At 49.7% G+C, this 22,888-nt stretch overlaps 1 long non-coding RNA gene across 1 annotated transcript in view; it reads left to right on the forward strand.

Moving 5' to 3' along the window:
• The first annotated feature begins 20,903 nt into the window (after positions 1 to 20,903).
• The window catches only part of LOC146041675 (uncharacterized), a 19,148-nt gene continuing 17,163 nt past the window's right edge, over positions 20,904 to 22,888 (forward strand). The window contains exon 1 of the long non-coding RNA XR_014463538.1: positions 20,904 to 21,079. This is a non-coding gene — a long non-coding RNA (uncharacterized LOC146041675). The remainder of the gene's footprint in view (positions 21,080 to 22,888) is intronic.

Below are 22,888 nucleotides of genomic sequence, written 5' to 3' on the forward strand. Positions count from 1 at the left end.
TATCTTCCCTAGATCATTGCCTCCCAAGTGAAGCACTAGTACCGATGGTAAACCGTATTTACATGCGTAAAGCAAGAGGGAATCCTTGAGGGCCCCCCAGGACATACCCCGCACCCCTAACCACCTAATCAATCCGATGCAGGCAGAGGGGGGACCCTTACCTGCGCTAGCTAGCCTAGCCGCCCAATACACGAATGAGTGACCGACTACCCACACCTGGAGTCTATCCATCCCCAGACCTAAAGGAGAGATGTAAGAAAAATGAAATGGGGGTTAGAATGGACTGTTAGATTGGGAGCACCTTTACATATTTATGAGGATCTGCCAAAAAGAAAAAACAAATTTGATATGACTATTTGAGGCACGTCCAAACAGTGCCTAAGACATGCTCCAATCACGATTGGAGCCATACCAGGACACAAAAGGAAAGAGACAAACAGGGGGAAAGGGCAGGGTATTGGAGGGTAAAGGGTTGAAAGGTGTACTCGGCCGGAGAAAAAACGCTGGACCTGCTGAGGGACTTTGAATTAGACTATAGCCAAATTAGGTAGCACCAGATTCAGTCCGTCAGATCAGGCAAAAAAGCGGGAAAACTCCGGACGCTGGCCCAACAGCAGAGCGTAGTTAAGCCCCGAGTAGGGTGGACAAAGGGGAGGGGTAACAAATGACCATCCATCAACACGACAGTCACAAACAGACAACTCAGCAAACACTTATGACAGCAGATGTGGCCTAATATATTTCTTGTAGCTCGCCGAGCGCCATCTCCCTAGGGATTTAATGTCCTCAACCGACCAGCCGGCCTCAGATGCCGCAGTAGCGGCGCCTATTCTAAAGGAATGCGTCCCGAAGTCCCGTGGCGACAGGCCCAACCGAGACAGGCAACGCCCCAGCATCCATCGGAACTGGTACAACGTTAGGGGCGAACCATCATAATGTAGTAGCCAGGATCGCCCTGAGGAAGGCCTAACTAGCATATACAATGTGCCCAATGACACAGGGCAAACTGACTCAGGGACAACAGGGCCCATGGAGGACCACCTACCTCTGGCCGACTGGTCGGTCTTGGACTTCCTAATCCTAAACCACAAAGCCCCTCGCTCTAAGCGTATGTCAGACAGAAGAAGGGTCGCGTCCCTAGACTTTGAGGGGGCAACTAGCTCGGATATCCTAAAAGCGCCGTGATAAGCCATGGAAAAAGCTAGCCTAAACAGCAGCGCTTCGAACGCAGAGCTAGCGCAATGCCCCACCCCTTCCAGCAGATCACGAAGAAGAGGGGCATTGATTGGCCGGCGACAGTCTGGAGGGGCTGGAACCCTCCGCGCCCAGCCCTTCATGGCCTTAGTGACTAGAAAACCTTTAGTAAAATCCGGCCGTCCTTTTACCCTAGCAAAGAACGATATGCCCGCCAAGTACCGAGCTGCCACTGCCCTAGATTTTCCTGAGCTATATAAAAACCAAATAAAAGATAGCAAACGCTGTTGACCCCGCCTACCTGGCTGCGCGCCCCCTCCTGAAAACGATTCCCATTCCGCCCATGCCTGCCGATAGCTTCGCAGAGTACTGGGTGCCAAGGATGACTCCGCTAGCCCCTCCAGTCGGGCTCGATCACCTGCCAAACGTAAGAGGGGCAGGGTGTGCCCAACAAGTCAGCGTGAGGCGCAAGATCGCGGAAACGCTGCCATTGAAAACGCGAAAGGGCATCAGCTATCTCGTTATCTACGCCGGGAACATGCTGGGCCCTAAATAATATGTTATGACGCAGACATTGGAGGGAAAGCTGCGCCAGGATTCTCAACACTAACAGGGATTTGGCCCTCTGGTGATTAATGGCGTGCACTGCACTGAAATTGTCGCACCAGAAGAGCAGGCTCCTGTTCGCCAGGCGCGGTCCCCAGATTTCCATGGCAACCATGATGGGAAAAAGTTCTAGCAGCAATAGGTCCCGGGTGAGGCCCTCACAGGACCACCCCCGCGGCCATACCTCCGCGCACCAATGTCCATCCAAGAAACAGCCGAAGCCAGACGCTCCGGCTGCATCTGTGTACAACTGAAGCTCTGAGTTTACCACGGTCGGGGCGAGCCAAATCCGCACCCCGTTGAAATCTTCCAAGAACGAGGCCCATACCTTCAAGTCCCGCCGAATCTCGTCGGACAAGCGGACTAAGTGGTGCGGTTTGTTCACCCCAGCCGTGGCCCTCTCGAGCTTCCTGCAAAAGAGCCTGCCCATGGGGATGACCTTGCACGCGAAGTTGAGCTGCCCCAAGACTGACTGTGCTTGCCTCAGAGGGATCTTAGCCCTACTCTCGCATTGCAAAATAGCCTCGCTGAGCCTGACTACCTTATCGGCCGGCAGGCTACAGCAGCCCTTCTCAGTATCTATCAAGATACCAAGAAATGACAGACAAGTACAAGGGCCCTCAGTCTTGTCATCTGCGATGGGGACCCCGAAATGCCTGAACAGCGACTGGATCCTAAGCAAAATGCGGGCACAGTGATCGGAGCCGGCCGGCCCGATGCACAGAAAGTCATCCAAGTAATGGGCGAGGCCGCCCCCGTCAGATGAACTCTCAACACACCAGTGCAGAAAGGTACTGAACTTCTCAAAAAATGCACAAGAAACGGAGCACCCCATCGGCAAGCATTTGTCGATGAAATACTCCTCTCCTATGCGGAAGCCCATGTACCGAAATGAACTGGGGTGTAGGGGGAGAAGCCTAAAAGCAGACTCAACATCTATCTTAGCCATGAGCGCCCCCCGTCCAAACGACCGAACCATTGCCAGGGCATCGTCAAATGACTGGTAAGTCACCGAACAATATTCCTCTGGGATGGCGTCGTTGACAGAAAAGCCCGCTGGGTAAGACAGATGCTGTATAAGGCGATACTTTCCCGGGGCCTTCTTAGGGACCACACCAACCGGCGAAACAACCAGGTTCTCTAAGGGGGGATGGGAAAAAGGGCCTACCATGCGCCCCAACTGAATCTCCTTATCCACTTTCTCCCTCAAAACTTCCGGGAGGGAACGAGCGGATTGGAGGTTGCGATATGATCCGCCCCTAACTTCCCCTTTAACTGGTAAAACAAAACCTACCCTAAAACCTTCAAACAGAAAAAAGGCCGCTTCCCTATCCGGGTAGCGCTGAAACCAGTCGGCCATGGCAGCCACGTTCACAGGTGAACGCGCCTTATCTAGGATTCCCGCCTGCCGCTGCTCTGGGTGTAGCGGCCGCCGCCCCTCTATTGGGGCGGGGGCCCCGAAAGCAGTTGGAGGCCGGGTGGTTCCCAGAACAATTGATGCAGATGTGCCGAAAGCGACAACGCTGGCCCATCTGGCAGGAGGAGTTATTAAATGCGAAGCATTTACCCTTTGATGCGCCTACTGCTGCGGGCCTATTTGTCGCAGCGAAACGACGCGCCGGAAGGGCCTCCTGCGTCGGTCGCTGCGAGACGGGGGAGGCCGCGGGAGGCGCCGTAGTGGCAGAGGCAGCCTCCACCGCCCCCGACCCCATGCGCGTGAGCCCCATCCATATTTCTACATCCTTGCACCCGAGGTCCAGAATGAATAAACAGTCCTGCTTGCGCCGGAACTGCTCATCATACGTTCGCCAGGCCGTGCCCCCATAGGTACGCTGCATCTCGTGGACCATGTGTATATACCTTATCACGTTCATGTGCTCGTCTGGCCGATCCTCCAAATAACAGGCTGCGAATACGCAAAAACCCGCCAGCCAGTTGTCATAAGATCTGTAGGCCTCAGATCCAATGCCGCCCTTTTCCTTGGCTGCCTTGAACGCTTTTTTGGAGTCCTCGGTCAGACTAAACACGTCAACATAGTCCCCTCTCTCAATTTTCTTTCTACAGCTTTCGCGCAAACCCCTGCACACTGCCGTATAATCGCAGTGGACTACGGCGGGCAAATTTCTCCTCTTCCTCTCTCTACGGGATATAGTGGATAGCTTCCTGCGCTTGGACTGCTGTGCTCTCCTCCCAGCCTCTTTCCTGGCGTATCTAGCAGCCCGTTTGCGCGCCCTAGCGGAGCTTCCCACGTCAGACCCGCCCGCTGAAGAGGAGGAGGAGGAGGAGGAAGAGCGATTGTCCCCTGACCCGCTAGATGAGGTGCCCCGCACAGACCCCGCATCATCCTCAAACGAGGCCTCACCTGAAGAATCCGGCTGCGCAGCCCACGTGTCGTCATCATCCGCGTCGTCACTGGAGTCGACGGCGTCAGCAAAATCTTCCAGGGGTAAGGGTGAGTCATCACGGTAGGGTTCGGGGGACCTATGCCTAGGCCTGCTCGGTCTCCTACGCCCCCCGGCGTCATGCTGAGCCTGCCTCGACGTGGTGGGTCTGCCTTCCATGGCAGCTACAGCGGACCCCATCTCTCTGACGGCCTGCATAAATTGTGAGCTGCCTGATACTGGCTCTCCTCGGGACCTAGACCCCCTGCTCCTACTATCCCTACGCCTGCCTTCGGGGGAGAAACTTTCAGCCAGAGGCCCCAGGGCGCTGGCCATGGAGGAGAGTGCAGAGGACAGCAGTGCTGGATCGAAAGCAGCAGCAGGGGGCGCTCTCGTGCGGCTTCTCCCAGAGCCCTCTGCAGAGCCTGAGCGGCCCGCACGGCCTGCAGCACCCCGCCTCCTGCCAGTGTTCCCCCTGCCATCCTCAGGCTCTCCCCTGCCTCCATGAGCCTGCCCGCTCTGTAGTCCCCGGCTGTGTCCCTCTACCCCTTCATATTCCTCCTGCTCTGACAGGGGGGGCTCAGGTGACCCCCTCTGCCGCCTCACGCCACGCCCCCTTTGTCTGGGCGCCGCGCGACTCTGTGTAGGTACCAGGTCCCCAGTCCCTCCTGTTATGCCATGCCTCCTTCCCCTCCCAGTACCGCCGCGCCGTGCGCGTGCGTCGGACGCCCGGCTCGGCGCTGGGGACAGCGGTGCCGCCCGCCCAGCGTCCTCGCCTGCTCCGGCCGCACCGCCGGTCATAGCGTTCGCCCTGTTACCGCGGGACGCGCCGGACCTGGAGCCCCGACCGGCGCGTCCCGATGACGTCACCCCGCCACGCTGCGCGTGGCCCGCCCGCCCCCCTGCAGGCCGCGGCGGAGGCCGCGCGACCGGATCAGGCGCAGTGCCTCTACCGGCACGCGTCACCCCACGCGACCCACATCGAGCAGCGGGCGGCGCCGGAGACGGCAGGGCAAGGGGGGGGTCATCTTCAGGAGTATCACTGCCTGCGAAACGGGCCGGACGGCGAGCGGATCGCCGCGGCCGTACACCTGGGGCTGAGGAGGTCATGCTGCAGGTACCTGACTATTGTCTCCTAAGTTCAGGGTAAGGGAGGAAAAACTACCCTAAAGTAGCTGCGTCCCACACACGTCCTACCCCTGGAAATTCTGCAGGAAGAAGAGGAAGCCTCCTCCCCTTCCTGCTCCTATAACCCCTTTTCCCTCTGGCCAAACCTCCCTTTCCCATAGGATCCCCGAGTCACATGTCCATATGACATGCAGCTGAGGGATGTTTAACCCTCTACATGCCTATGCAGGCACTCCGTTCCTCTTATCTGTTCTACAATTCCCTGTATCAGTAATGATGACAATGACGGAGCTGGTGGGAGACTATGGGAAGGAGGATGATTCATGTGTGACTTCAATCATTTCACACCCTAACAGGGACTTTCATTGTCATCACAGTGACATCACACATTGAGGTCATCACAGTGACATCACACATCGAGGTCATCACAATGACGGAGCTGGTGGGAGACTATGGGAAGGAGGATGATTCATGTGTGACTTCAATCATTTCACACCCTAACAGGGACTTTCATTGTCATCACAGTGACGTCACACACCGAGGTCATCACAATGACGGCACACATCAAGGTCATCACAATGACGTCACACACGAGGTCATCACAATGATGTCACACATTGAGGTCATCACAAGGACATCACACATTGAGGTCAACACAGTGAGGTCATCACAATGACGTCACAAATCGAGGTCATCACAGTGAGGTCATCACAATGACTGCACACATCGAGGTCACACAAAAGCGTTACAGTAATTGCAGCCTGTAGGTGCCTTGGTGTGATTATTTTACTAGGGACATCAAAATGCAAGATACTCAAGATAGTAAGGAGTAAATTTACTAAGATGGGAGTTCTATTCAAGATGGGTTGTTGCCCCTAGCAACCAATGAAATTCTATCTATTATCTTCTAGAATGTGCTAAATAAATAATATATTATATAATATAATAATCTATGGTATCACTTTCTAAGTCTGACCCTGGTGAGCATGGTCAGAAGCCGAGGACCTCCCAGTGGCAACACTTATAAGTGACCCCAGTCATTGCAGGCAAGAGCATGTGACTACTGCAGGCACCTGCACCCTCGCCGTGGTGATCCATTGTAGCCAGGGCCAGTGCAAGGCATCGCAGCGTCCCAGGAGGAGGCACCACGCCACTCACCCGCTCCACGGGGGGGTGGGGGGTTTGATGCAACCGCCGCTGCCGAGACGCTCCACACAGAGCCGGATTAACAATGGGCCTGATGGAACTATAGCTCCAGGCCCACTATCCAAATAGGTCCATTTTGTAGCTGAGGGTCAGGGCTTTCCAACGAGACCAGCCCCGCGTCGCTAGCCCCCCGGGAACCAGAGATACCGCCAGGCAAACCTGGAACGTTTTCCCCATAGGATAACATGGGACCCGCTAATTCCGACCTCCACCCAGTTCCAACGGCTGCCAGTTCCCCCTACAGCATCACAGAAACTCGAGGTTCATCTCAGTCGAACCCAAATCGCTGGGCCTTCAATCTGATACCAGGCTGGTCCATATGGGTTCGTTGGTTCTAGAGATATTGCAGGTAAAACTATTTTTTTTTTCATTTCTGAAATGTAATTTTATGGCTGTTCATGTTGTTTGAGGACAGATTTCTCTGGAACCAAACGGCCCAGTTTCACGGGATCAAAATCATTTGAAGGCTACATGTAAATGGGTCAGTTGGTTCTGAAGATATAGCTGGTTGTTTAAAGGGGGGCAGGGTTGGTTTTCTCTCCCCCTCACACCAGAAAATGCAGGGACTAGGCTGGTGTAAAAGGGGCCAGTCCGGGAATGTCCCTGCATGATCCTGGGACCATATTCCCTGCATTTTCTGGTATGAAAGGGGTATTATTTCAAATAGCCGGGACATGCAGTGCTCTGAATACAGCTGGGCAGCCCCCTGCTCTCTGCCCAGCTGTTAATGGCTGTCATTTCTGCCCGGTGGCGACTGTCCCCCAGTTACCGCGAGCATGTATTCCCCCTTGGCAATGAGCATGTAATCCCACATGCCAACGACATGGAACCCCTGGCAATGAGCATGGAACCCCTGGCAATGAACATGGAACCCCTGGCAATGAACATGTAGGTAAGCAACACTTATGTAGCATAATTGTTAATAAGCATTATGGTGTTTGGCATAATACGTAATGGAGATTATGGTGTGAAGGTTAACATGTAATAGGCATTATGGTGTAAATTTTTTATGTGCGCCTTTGGCGCACAATGCCCTTATTTATTAAGCATATTGTGCATTATTGCTCAATCTGTTTGGTATAGTGCAGGCATGTCCAAACTATGGCCCTCCAGCTGTGAAACTACAAGTCCCATCATGCATTGCCACAGTTTTGCAATTAGGGAATGCTAAAACTATGTCAAGGCATGCTGGGACGTGTCGTTTCACAACAGCTGGAGGGCCACTGTTTGGACATGCCTGGTATAGTGTGTATTTGGCTCAATCCATGTGGCATAACATGAATTTTGACTCAATCTGTGTGGCATAACGTGAATTTTGACTCAATCTGTGTGCCGTAGTGTGAATTTTTGCTCAATCGGTGTGAATTTTCTCTCATTCCATGTGGCATAATGTGTAAGAAGCAAGTACAGTATAAGGGGTTACTATTGTGTTGCATGATTTGTATAAGGGGTATATGGTGTGGTAAACTTAGGCTACCACATAAAAGGTGCTGACATATTGTCTACCAAGTTTCGGCTTTCAGTATTTTTTATGACTGGAGTGCCGCCTCACCCCGCAAGTATCTTAGGACATCGGCGTCCTGCGGGTGCACCTTTGGAGGGCACCGGTTTCCTTATGCCAGCCCCCTGCCTTTTCCAGGCATATATAATTAGTTGTATTTACACAAATAGAGACACACCCATGAGCAGACCACCCAACCAGAACACTGGTCACGCCCCCCACATTATTAGGTGCTGGCCACAACCCCTATTATTGCACATAATAGGCCCTTCATCATTTTCAGCTCCAGGCCCATTTACACCTTAATCTGGCTCTGGCTCCACACTGTTATATTCTCCCACCACGCCGTATGGATAGCCGGCTAAAAAAAAAAATGTGAAAAACTCATGTTGACCTTTTGACTGTCATCATTGTCAACCAAATGCTTTTGTCAACCTTCTGACCCTGTTGACCTTTTTCTGGTGTTGACCTTCAGCGGTCGACCTAATGTATGTCGACCTCTATAGGGTCTACCTAGTGACTGTATCTGTAGACGGACCTCAGAAGCCCACCATCAAATGACATCGGAATGCCGCCATCAAATGGTAAAACCACGGCCATCAGAACACAAAACATGGCTGTCCATTCCTAATACTGGAATCTGGTGTCTAGGTCGACAATTTTCATGTCGACCGCTATTGGTCAACAGGCAATAGGGCGACACATGAAAAATGTTTACATTGTCTAGGTTGACATGTCAATGGTCAACACAGGGAAAAGTTATCCATGATGTAAAAAAAAAAAATGACGTAATTTCTTCACAATCCGAGTGGGCATAAAGGGAGAATACGAGGTACCGTGCCTGAAGCATGACGAGCGCAGAACACTAATATGGCTTCCATGTCGGTAAATGTCAACTTAGCCACCAAAAACAGGAAAGTGAATTTGCAGCCTTGCCAATCAACCAGAATACTGTCCTCAGTTATGTGTAGTTGTGCTGCCACCTCCTGGTGGGACATAGTAATGCATTATATGAGTACATTCAAGTGGTTTCCAGATAATAAAATCGACAGTGAACAGGGGCGGCCGAACCTGTCCTCAAGATCTACCAACATGTATTTCAGGCCGCTTGTGGATCTGTAGAACGTGACAGGAATGAAGGCAGCCGGTTTCCAAACTTCCCAATGTGACCCTCTCCGGGAGGGATAAAATTCTCTGTTCCTGGTTTTCTTTAACCCTTTGAGTGCCGAGTGAATTTGTCAAAATTGGTGTGAAAAGTGTGAAAATTGGCAAGCAAACATTTGCATCCATCATAATGACCCGTAATGTTCCCCTTGTATAGGAAACACCATCTTTTTTATTTACACAACATTTTTTATTTGGATTTATATAACAAATGTGAGTGACGCTGGGGCAGTTTTAGCGGATATTTTGCAGATCTCTCACAGAGGTGTTTTGGTACTCAAAGGGTTAAACAGAAATGATTTGACTAAATCAATCAAACATAAATTCATTTTATACTTAATATATGTTTAACTTTGATATCAGCCTAAATTAACAGCGTGACTTCCAGTAATACAGGTGTGTCACCATCATAGGCGAATCTAGGGGGTGGTCCGGGGGTGCAACGGACCACCCATTAGACCACCGGCCACTATTTAAAGAAATGACAACCGGGCAGCAAGATCTGTGCGCTGCCCGGCTGTATACTCACTGTCGGAGCAGTAAGCAAAAAAAAGCAGCAGCAGCCTATGGCTATTATCTTCAATGCCCCCGCTGGACCGCGGCAGCCAATCAGGAGTGGCCACCAATACTACTAATGCCGCTCCTGATTGGCTGCCCTGCGAGCAGCGCGAGCATTGAAGGTGTGACGCTTGTGTCCCCTTTCCAGGGCAGCGGCAGCACAGGCAGTGGAGCCGCTGCCCTGACTCCTCCTCTGCCCCTCAAGAGCAGCACCGCACCAGTGTCTGCCTGCCAAAGCCCCCCCCTCCCCCCGCCTGCAGCAGAGCGGCCAGCAGTGGTCCGGACGTATGGGTTTAATAGTCAGAACATCGGGCAGTTACACACAGTGGCGTAAGTTTATAACAGAGGCCCGGAGGCGAAAATATGATGTTGAGGCCCCCCCCCCCCAAGAAAAAAACAAAAAATAAACCCTGCCTACTTAAGGCTATTGGTTAGCCATCCTAATATGCAGACACACCCCCATAGGCTCATACACACATATACACACACATATATATACAGCCACATACGCACATGAAGCCACATGTATACACACTGCCACATACATCACATGTATACACATACAGTAGCTACAGTACACATGCAGATACACCCACAATTATACATTGCCACATACACACAAACACATGTATACACACTAGGGATGTTCACCGGCCACTTTTCGGGTTTTGGGTTTTGGGTTTTGGGTTCTGATTACCTTGAGGTTTTGGGTTCTAATGGGTTTTGGCAAAACACCTCCTAAGTGTTTTGTGTTTGGATTTATTTGGGTTTTGGGTTCTGATTTTTTTTGTTAAAAAAAGCCTAAAAACAGCTAAAATGGCAGAATTTGGTGGTTTTTTGCTCCTACGCTATATTGACCTCAATAACATTCATTTACACTCATTTCCAGTGTATTCTGAACACCTCACACCTCACAATATTGTTTTTATTGCCAAAGTTTGCACTGAGGTAGCTGGATAACTATGCTAAGCCACACAAGTGTGCGGCACAAACACGTGGCTCATGTAAGAGTGGCACTGCAGCGGCAGACATGATGGCAGTTTAAAAAAATAGGCCCATAAAAGATACCTATCTGGCTTGATCATGCACTGTTTACCATGTGCAGCCAAGGAGCGGTGGGCATTTTGTGCAGCACAGAGTTTGTCTGCAAGTGTGTAACTGTTTCGATCACTTTAACATCCAACAAGACCCCTATCTGGCTTGATTGTGATTATGATTATTTATAATTAATTTCATCTGATTTTTAATTTGGTGATTAGTAATATTATTCATTTATTATTTATTATTACCATTCGTCTCGTCAATCATTGCCTAATGGGTGGAGGGGAGGGGGCTAATCAATGACTAGGTGGCAGCTGGAAGAGTTCTATCTGGCTGCGACTTCTGTAACTCTATTGATCGCTAGGGTGGATTCAGGTGATCTGGCTCGCTAGGCGGGTGTTCCCTTTGCTCACTGCTTCACATGCGTCCCTCGTGAAGCTGTGCGCTCTGTCGAGGAGGATGTCCTTTGCCGGTAGAGAAGTACTGATCTTCTCTCAAGGTGTTACGACTCGTAGCTGCACTTCCCTGCTACAACCTCAAAACAAGCACCAAGACCCCTATCTGGCTTGATTGTGCACTGTTTACACAGTGCAGCCGAGGAGCAGTGGGCGATTGGTGCAGCAATCAATTACTCTCATTAGTGGAATGCAATCAGTTGTATGCATTTAAAAGACAAGTCCCTCATACGAATGACTCTCAGCAGTGGGCACCAGACCAGACAGGTAGATGAAGCAGTACTAGACACCACACGGTAGATAAGTCAGTACTAGGCACAAGACCGGTAGATAAGGCAGTACTAGGAAGTACTAGGCACCAGACGGTACATACGGCAGTATAGCCAGTGACCCCCAGACCACAAAGGTAGAGATATACGGCAGTATTTAATTATTTATTAGGCAGGCAGTATTTAATTATTTATTAGCCAGTGAGCCCCAGACCAGACGGTACATACGGCAGTATAGCCAGTGAGCCCCAGACCACAAAGGTAGAGATATACGGCAGTATTTAATTATTTATTAGCCAGTGAGCCCCAGACCAGACGGTACATACGGCAGTATAGGCAGTGAGCCCCAGACCACAAAGGTAGAGATATACGGCAGTATTTAATTATTTATTAGGCAGGCAGTATTTAATTATTTATTAACCAGTGAGCCCCAGACCAGACGGTACATACGGCAGTATAGCCAGTGACCCCCAGACCACAAAGGTAGAGATATACGGCAGTATTTAATTATTTATTAGGCAGGCAGTATTTAATTATTTATTAGCCAGTGAGCCCCAGACCAGACGGTACATACGGCAGTATAGCCAGTGAGCCCCAGACCACAAAGGTAGAGATATACAGCAGTATTTAATTATTTATTAGCCAGTGAGCCCCAGACCAGACGGTACATACGGCAGTATAGGCAGTGAGCCCCAGACCACAAAGGTAGAGATATACGGCAGTATTTAATTATTTATTAGGCAGGCAGTATTTAATTATTTATTAGCCAGTGAGCCCCAGACCACAGACCGCCAGACTGGCAGATTCAGTGCAGGCAGCAGTGCAGCACCAGTGGACTATATATATATTTATATTTAATATAATTAATTAATAATTATATATATAATAAATGGCACAGCACAGCACCAGAGGTATGCCCCAGCACAGAGGAGACAGTACTACAGGCAGGTACACAGTTAGACTGTTCTCCTAAGCAGAGGAGAACATAGTACACAGCAGCACTGAGGGAGACAGCCCTAGCAAATAAAATAATTAATTACAGCACAGTTCACCAGAGGTAGACCGCACAGAGGAGACAGTAGTACTACAAGTACACAGTTAGACTGTTGTCCTAAGCTGAGAACAGAGTACACAGCAGCACTGAGGGAGACAGCCCCAGCAAATAAAATAATCAATTACAGGCAGCACAGCACACCAGAGGTAGACCGCACAGAGGAGACAGTAGTACTACAAGTACACAGTTAGACTACTACACAGCAGCACTGAGAGACAGCACCAGCGATTGCAAAAGCTCAAGGACAAGCTCAAGTTTAAGCCCCAGCAGCAGCACCAACACACCCTCTCCCAACCCACTACTTAACTGGAGTGAAGATGGCGGGGGCGCGGCAGCTGCTTATAAAGCCTCGCGAAATCCGACGCCGGGAGATGACGTTCTAATCACGCGGACGGACCGAGTCAGGCGGGAATCTCCGAGCGCTGCTCGGAATCGGGCTCGGAATGATGACGTCCGTGGGGGCTCGGATCTCTGATATCCGAGCCCGCACATCTCTAATACACACACACAGCTACATATGCACATACATCCACATGTATACACACAGCAACATACACATATGTATACACATAACCACACACACACAGCAACATACACACATGTATACACACAGCAAAATACACATATGTATACACACCACCACACACACACACATATATATGTACACACACAGCAACATACACACATGTATACACACAGCCACACACAACTACATATGCACATACTTTAGCATCTACCATGCACATACATCCACATGAATACACACAGCAACATACACATATGTATACACACCACCACACACACACATATATATGTACACACACAGCAACATACACACATGTATACACACAGCCACACACAACTACATATGCACATACTTTAGCATCTACCATGCACATACATCCACATGAATACACACAGCAACATACACATATGTATACACACCACCACACACACACATATATATGTACACACACAGCAACATACACACATGTATACACACAGCCACACACAACTACATATGCACATACTTTAGCATCTACCATGCACATACATCCACATGAATACACACAGCAACATACACATATGTATACACAGAACCATACACACATGTATACATACAACCACACACACATGTATACATACAACCACACACATGTATACACACATGTATACACACAACTACATATGCATATACACACACCTCTGTAAACATATGCACAAACAGGCCAAATATGCACTCAAAGCAACAAATGCATACTGTATAAACATAGACCTATATAGATACACAGACACAGTACACATAAATAGTTTAACAAGCACTACAACTGCCCCCTCTAATGCTGCTTTCCCACTGCAGACCAGTTTAAAGTACTGGTAATCTTAAATGGTATTTAAAACGGTATTAGCATTCCCACTGCAGCAGATTACCGTTTTAAATACCATTTAAGTACCATTCCCATTGCAGTGAACCGTGTATAATGTAGAGTGCCTAACCCCCCCCCTTCCCCCAGTGTAAAGAGTGCCTAACCCCCCCCCCCCAGTGTAAATAGTGCCTAACCCTCCCCCCCCCCCCTACCTGCCCTGTGCCCCCACCTCCCTCCCCTTGTACTTACCTGTGGGCAGTGGGGAGGCAGCGGGGGTCATTGCAGGATACAGGCAGTCCCAGTGCCTGATGAGACCTAGTAGTTCTCACTTTGCGCATATGTAATGAGTGCACGTGCATACTAATGAGCCGCTCATTACATATGCGCATATGTAATTAGCGGCTCATTAGTATGCACGTGCACACATTACACATGCACAAAGTGCGAACTACTAGGTTTCATCAGGCACTGGGACTGCCTGGAGGCTAAATAACGTTTAAGAGGCATTCCCACTGCCTCTAATGCTGCATTCCCACTGCCTCTTAAACGTTATTTAGCCGTGTAGGACTCTGCTTTGAAAACGGGTTGAAATACCGTTTAACTTTAAACGGTATTTCAACTCTGGCGCTTTCCCACTGCAGCCTTAAATGGTATTTTGCCCTCAAAAATCGGCAATATACCGTTTTAAGGCTGCAGTGGGAAAGGGGCATCACCTATAAAAGAACCATCCGTCCATAGTGTAGCATGAGTCAGAAGATTGTGTGGGAGGTGAAGAGCTGGACCCTCCGTCCAGCTGGCTGTGTGACAGGAAGTCCCGCCTCCTCCTCCTCTCACTCACTGAGAGATCGTGGAGCAGCGCTGCTGTTTGCCTCTGTTTGAGAGTATTCTGGCTGGCACGCAGGGGTGGCATTTATCAGAGGCAATGGATGTCAGGCCGCTGAGTGTCCCCTTCAAACGTGGCGCCCGGCGGCAAATGACTCCATTGCCTCCGAGACTTCCGCCACTGGTTACACAGACCGGCAGCCCGCAGCCCATCACTCAATTCTCCTCCGGCGGCGGCGCTCACATTTCGTTGTGCGCATGCACACCCTGGAGCCATAAATCAGCCTGTGCGTAAAAGCACAGGCTGGCAGCGGCGCCGGGGGAGAATTCGGTGATTGGGATGTGGGCTGCCGGTCTGTGTGACTGCCCAATGTTCTGACTATTAAACACCACCCGTCCAGACAAGTCCCAGTGCCTCCGCTGCCCGGTGCATCCACATAATCAATATATGTACTGTAAGTGCCAGTGTAATTTGTTACAAAAAAATTAGACAGTTCAGTGGCTCAGCTGTCATCACAGTGTGGCACTGGTAGGTTGTGTGGAGCCCTTGCCTCCCTGGCCCCTGCTGCTGCCAAGGGCTCACGCTGACCTAGCAAAGCCCAGCCAGGCTCCAGCCCTGTGCTTGTGGGACCATCCTCTTAAGGTCCTGTGGCTACCATTGTGTGGCTGTCTCTGAGAAGCCCTAAATTGCCCCCCTGGCCCCTGCTGCCCTGTCCTAGCAGGGCCCTCCTACTCGGCCTGTTGTGACACTGACACAGCATAGGTGTCACTGGCTGCCTGTCACAGAGACCCCAGTCAAAGCATGAAACCCCAGGCATTGAGCATGAAACCCATAGCAACGAGCATGTAGGTAAGTGACATTTATGTGGCATAAATATTTAATAGGCAGTACGGCATGTGTTATATATAATGGGCATTACTGTGTTTGGTATAGTGTGTAATGGGCATTAATGTTTGGTATAGAGTTTGGTATAATGTGTAATGGGCATTACGGGTTTGGAATAGCGTGTATTATGCATTATGATGTTTGGTATAGAGTGAAATGGGCATTACAACATGTGGCGTAATTGGTATTATGGCGTGTGGCGTAATGAGCATTATGGTGTGTGGTCTAATGTGTAATATGATGCCCCCTTTTTGTGATGACATACCTCCTTTCCATGAGACCACATCCCCCATTTCGCCGCGCAAAGGTCCTCCTTCCTGCAGTATTTGGATCTGGGACCACCCATTACCATCTCTTATATATTTGGCTACATCTGTCACTCAAAGTGTGTCTGGAGCTGTAACGCTGGGTTGTGGACTTCCATCTTAATTTATGATTGTCATCACCTGTTTTAAACAGGGTAATTGATAAGAAAGGTGTTTAAGCACAGGTGATGGTAATCCATAAATTAAGAAGAAAGTCCAGAAACAGAGCAATGTGTCCCTCCTGGAGAGGGTCATGTTGGGAGGTATGCACCTCCCTCCCCCCCCCCCCCCCCCCCATTCACGGCATCCCCACGATTAAATGGCACATGCAAAACACTGACATGGCTATGGTCGACAATGAAAAAGGTTGACAAGATTTATTTTTCACTTTTTCAATGTTTTCATATTCATTCTCATGTGTCGACATGGACACCAATGAAGTGCCACACTTATGTCAACATTTACATGTGTTGACCTTTCTGTTTTGATTTTTTCTTGTGGCAATTCGCGGCACCCCCGCGACCCCCCTCCCGCGATTTGCAGCACACCCCCTGCAATTCGCGGCACCCCCGGTGACTCCCGCGATTCGCGGGCCCCACCCCATGACACCCCCCCTCCTGCGATTCGCGGCACCCCGCGACCCCCCCTCCCACGATTCGCTCCAACCCCCGGGCCGCCCCTCCCGCGGTTCACGGTGCCCCCCACGACCCCCCCTACTGCGATTCCCCACCCCTGACCCCCCTCCTGTCATTGCGGCAACCCCCCGCCCCCGCGACCCACCCTCCTGCAATTCACTGCAACCCCCCGCGCCCCCCCTCCCACAATTCGCGGCACCCACACACCCCCCGCAATTCACGGCATCCACCCACGACCCCTCCTCCCGCGATTCGCGGACATCCCTCACCTCCTCCCTCCCCCCCACCCCCGCGCGTGATTCACGGCAACCCCAGGATTAAATGGCACATGCAAAACACTGGCACGGCTATGGTCAACAATGAAAAAGGTTGACATGAGTTTTTGAAGATTTTTTTTTCTTATTTTGAATGTTTTCATATTCATTCTCATGTGTCGACATGGACACCGATGAAGTGCCACACTTATGTCAACATTTACATGTGTTGAACTTTCTGTGTTGATTTTTTCTTGTGGCGATTCGCGGCACCCCCGCGACCCCCCTCCCGCGATTTGCAGCACACCCCCCGCAATTCGCGGCACCCCCGGTGACTCCCGCGATTTGCGGCCCCACCCTGTGACACCCCCCCCTCCTGCAAATGCGGCACCCCGCGACCCCCTCCCACGATTCGCGCCAACCCCCCGGGCCCCCCCTCCCGCTGTTCACGGTGCCCCCCACGACCCCCCTACCGCGATTCCCCACCCCTGACCCCCCTTCTGTCATTGCGGCACCCCCCCCCCCGCGACCCACCTCCCGCGATTCAATGCAACCCCCCGCGCCCCCACCCCTCCCACAATTCGCGGTACCACACCCCCCCGGGACCCCCCCTCCCGCAATTCACGGCATCCACCCACGGCAGCACCCCTAAGCCCCTCTTTAGTCCCCCGTATACTACTCACACACCCCTATCACTACCCAGCTTCCTGCTCTCCTGAACCGTAACTTCCACCACTGGGGAGTCGCTGACGCTGTTTTGCCCACATGCCCCTATCATGCCTCATAGCCCAGCCTCCTGCTCTCATGCACCCGAACTCCCACCCAGTAGGAGGAGACACTGACTAAGGGCCACCATCCTGTACTCCTGTACTGTCACGCTGGACCCTCACCCACTGGCAGAAGCTGCACAGTATCTCCCACCCTCCTCTTTAGTCCCCCTTATGCCCACACACCCCTATCACTACCCAGCCTCCTGTTTTCCTGTGTCTTGACCTCCGCCAGTGGGGAGCCGCTGACTCAGAAACACCCTACTATACTATTGCACACACACACCTAAACAACATGCACACACAGCCCCCCCACACCCACAAATGTCACTGTACCATCCACACTATCAATGTACATCTTACTCTGTAACCGCTTTTTAATTAAACAAAACAATACACACCCCCTTCCAAATCATATGCTCTCTATTTAACACATTTCACCTATAACTCAAGTTGCAATACACACATCTTACATACAATTCTAACCATATTTCTCATATACAAATGTTCACAAATTAAGGGCGCGCAGCCCCTTACGCCGGTGTGAAGAGCGCCCGTAGGGCGCGATGAATCACCTAGTATTTCTAGATTCGCCTATGGTCACCATATAGAGTAGCAGAGCCGGCCTTAGGCATAGGCAAACTAGGCAATTGCCTAGGGTATTTGGAATGCCTAGGGGCATCAGCAGCTTCTGCTGATTAAAATGATATGCAGCATGCCTATATTCTGTGTGTGAGTGAGGCTGTATCTGCATATGAAATAGTGTATTCATGGAAATCACTGTAACATAGCATTCCTTATGCAGGTACAGTCACAGTCGCACACAGAATATAGGCATGCCACATATTTTTTTAATCATCGGAAGCTCCTTGTGTGTGCTGGTCATAACAATGCAGATAAGATGAATTTTCAGCAAAAAAGGCACCCAACATTATCAGAACTGGCCAGGAGCTGCATGGCCTATTGAGGCAAGATGTATGAGGAAACATCTGTATCCAAGAAGAGGCAGAGGTCACAGTGTTAGCGGCTGTGCGAGTGCTGTCTGCGGGTGGGTTGGTTGTGCAATAGTGTTTGGCATATGTGTAAGGGGCATTATGTGTGTCATGTATAAATGCATTAATAATGTGCGACATATGTGTAACAGGCATTATGTGTGTTATGTGTATAAGGGCATTAATAATGTGCAACATATGTGTAATGTGCATTATGTGTGTCATTATTTGTATAAGGGCATTCATACTGTGCAACATATGTGTAAGGGGCATTATGTGTGTCATGTGCATAAGGGTATTAATAATGTGCGACATATGTGTAACAGGCATTATGTGTGTCATGTGTATAAGGGCATTAATAAAATTGGCATAATGTGTAAGGGGCATTATGGTTATAAGGACATTAATAATGTGTGTCATGTGTAAGGGGAATTACTGTGTGGTATTATCAGGGGTGCTGAGAGAAAGGGGTAGGGGGTACAAATTACCCAGGCCAAAGTCTGATGGAAGGGCCCAGTGGGGCCCCCTCCCCTTAAGTGACAGCAGCAGCTGCAGCTCTTCTCCTCTGCCCAGCACACACTGCTTTGTGCTGGGTTGCAGTGTGGCCATGGAGGTGCTTAAAATACAATATTTTCTCAGGATTTTTTTCTAAGGGTATAATGTGAATAATGTGAGGAGTAATGTACATAAGGTAAAGTGGTACTACTGTGATGTAACGTGAATAAGGGACACCATCACATGATATAATGTGAATAAAGTTGCACTACTGTGTGGCATCATTTTAATTGGGGGTACTATTGTGTGGCCATGCCCCTTCCCAGCATGAACACACCCCTGTTTGGGCTGCGCACCGAATGTGTGCACTGTTTCTATTTAAATTATTGCGGGTAGGAGCACCAAAATGATGACTGCTATGATAAGGGTAGATGGTGCTCTGAAAGGGGAGCAGGGTCAGAAGCGGAACTAGTGGCAGTGCTAGGGGGCACCAGCCAAAATCTTGCCTAGGGTGTCATTTAGGCTAGGGCCGGCTCTGTAGAGTAGCCCCACATTACTGACATTCCCTTTGTTTTTAAACTGCTAGAATTGTTACTGAGTCTGTCTCCTCTTCTTCCCCTGCATAAATTACATATAATATCGTTGACGTTGGGGAGGAGCTGACGGCTGACAGAAGTCGTCCAATGACAGGTGTAAGTGGTTTATGCTGTTACTTATAACACACCTCCTAACATTTTCAGTGTGCTGAATTTTTTTGGGGGGGGGGGCCTATCGGGAAGGGGGTGTGGCCTGTAATTGTGCCGCTGCCGTGAGGCCACGCCCCCATTTCCAGCACTGTGGGGTCATGCCCAGCCCCTCTGGCTGCAGGAATAGATGCACAGCGTCTATTCACGGATGACAGGGGGGACTCCCAACTGCCCCTCCCCGCCCCCCCCCCCCTGCCGCAGGACACTGCCCCAGGAGGGTTGCGGGAACATCCCAAAGAAATGGGACGTTCCTGCGATAAGCGGGGACACGGTGATTTGGTCTACAGCATGATGGTCGACAGTCATTAGGTCAACACCATTAGGTCGGCATAGGAAAAGGTCGACATGGTTCTAGGTCGGAAGGTCATTAGTTCGACAGGTCATTAGTTTGACAATGTCTAGGTCGACATTCAAAAGGTCGACATGGGGTTTTTCACTGTTTTTTGAGCCGACATGTGCCGACAGGCAGTATTTCATGCCATACCATCCACTAGGGCGTGGTGGGAGAATAAAATAGTGTGCCGAGCGCAGCGAGCGTTGCGAGGGGATGTGGTGCACTTGAAACTTTGTCCATGTCGACTGTATTGACATTCAGGTAAAAAACTGTGAAAAACCCCACGTCGACCTTTTGACTGTCGACATAGACATTGTCGAACTAATGACCTGTCAAGCTAATGATCTGTCGAACTAATGACCTTTCGACCTGGAACCATGTCCACCTTTTCCCATGTTGACCTAATGGTGTCGACCTAATGACCGTCCACCATCATGCTGTAGACCAAGTGATCCCAACCCGATAAGCGGGACAGTTGGGAGCTATATAAGTTAATAAATAAATAAAGTACCACTACCAACTAACCAGCGGTGTCATGTTACAGGCTGATCTCAAATAATATATAAGGAGCTGATTGGTTGGCACTTTATCACTCTCCACTTTGATAAGTCTCCCCCTATAATCCACATGACCAGAATAAATAACGATAGAACGAGAGGCAGACCGGCAGACAGCAGCCTGTGGCGTGCGGAGGGGCAGGCAGGAGGCAGGAAGTATGTATCACTTTTCGATTCTGTCTCATCAGTTCCCCTCTGTTAAGAGTTAGGGGGTAAGACAGTAACCACTTGTGACATCCTGTTTAATGAGCAGAAGACAGAGGAAGGTGGGGGGCGTCTGACAGAGAGGAGCGGGCGCAGTGAGACAATGAAGGGGACATCGCAGAGCATCTTGTACTTGTTCCTATTCTGGCTGCCCATGGGTGAGAACAATCCTGCTGTACTATCCAATTAGACCGGCGATAGCAGACAGAGAGTCCTTGTCTAAGAGCACAGGGGGGGGGGGGGGGGGGGGACACTACTTATTGTGTATGTGATAGAGACACTTATTTATTATGTGACACACTGTGGGGCAGATGTGAAAGAGTGGAGGGAGATAAAGTACCAGCTCCCAACTGACATTTTTCAAACAGTCTGTAATATTACAGCAATGAGCTGATTGGTCGATACTTTATCTCTCTCTACTTGATCCCTCCTACAGCTTAGTACATCTCCTCAAGAATGTACAGGATCTTATATGCACACGTTTTTACACCAAACTATGTAGTGGTTAGCATTACTGCCTTGCAGCGCTGAGGTCATGGGTTCAATTCCCCCCATGGCCCTAACTGTGTGGAGTTTGTATATTCTCCCCGTACTTGCGTGGGTTTCCTCCGGGTCTCCGGTTTCCTCCCACAATCCAAATACTGTATATACTGGTAGGTTAATTGGCTTCCAACAAAATTAACCCTAGAATGTCTGTGTGTGCATGTACATGTGGTAGGGAATATAGATTGTAAGCTCCACTGGGGCAGGGACTGATTTGAATGTTCAAAAATTTTCCCAGACCCTGTGGCGTATTAGTGGCCAGGCACTGGATTATTTTACATAGTCCACCCGTTTGGGATGGGTCCTCATTACCTCCTGTGTCATGTCCTGGTCTGCAATGTGTTTCTGTTGCTTGAGAGCGCAGTAAAACCATTTATACATTGTCATAAATTAAAGTACGTTAATTATTAGTTAATTTAAAGGCACCGAGATACAGTGGATCCCTCAGGGACCTTGGATCTGGGACTTGGTGGCCTGCACCCCTTCAATCTCACTGCCTCTAGTTTTACCCATGTAACTTAAAGAGGAAAAAGTGACGTGTACTAGAATGTCTCAGCATGAGAACATGTGAGACCACAGCTGACCCAGACAGAGGACTTTATCTCCATGTGGCTTTGGAAATACATACATGTACCGCATGACCTGTCATGGGTGTTGTTTTCCCTACCGGTCATGTAATACACTGCACAAGCTGCACGTCAGTCCTGCAGCCGTTTCACATGTATGTTGCATGTTTACAGACTTGATTGTACAGCACGTATGTGAGTATGCGTGCTGTCAGATTGCCTGTATATGGCTGTGGTGGTCAGTCACCCTAGCTGTGGGTCTCTTGAGACGGAAGTGGATTTGTCACCCACACATTAGTCACATACAGAATATCTAACACAACACGCAACACATTTATTGTGAGTTACAGCTGTATTGTTTTATCTGTGGTCACTGTTATACTTCCCGTCATATATATATTGTTATCAAAATTTAGACGGAGTCAATGATACTGCTTTCACATTGCAGAAATGGGTAATGACACGGTATTCTTAAATGGGACTTTAAAACGGGTCTGAGCCTTGAGACCTTTCACATTGCAGGTGAAAACCGTTTTAAAAATCATTTAATACCATTCAAATATTCAACCCGTTTAACCCCCAAGGGACACGTTTCAAGCCAATGAAATAGAGCTGTTCAAACTGCCAAAAAAACGGCTTTAAAACGTGTAGGACTCTGCTTTTTAACCGTGTTGAAATACCGGTTAACTTTAACCGGTAAATCAACTCTGGCACTTTAACATTGCAGCCTTAAACGTTTTAAAATGGAAAAAAAACGGCAATATACCGATTTTAAAGTGCGATGTGAAAGGGGTATAAGGGTCTGCAGAGTCCGCACAAGGGAGTAGTGCATAATAACATTGCAAAATAATAACAATA

This window comes from Crinia signifera, chromosome 19 (assembly GCF_055691185.1).
Source record: "Crinia signifera chromosome 19, ASM5569118v1, whole genome shotgun sequence".
NCBI lineage: Eukaryota > Metazoa > Chordata > Amphibia > Anura > Myobatrachidae > Crinia > Crinia signifera.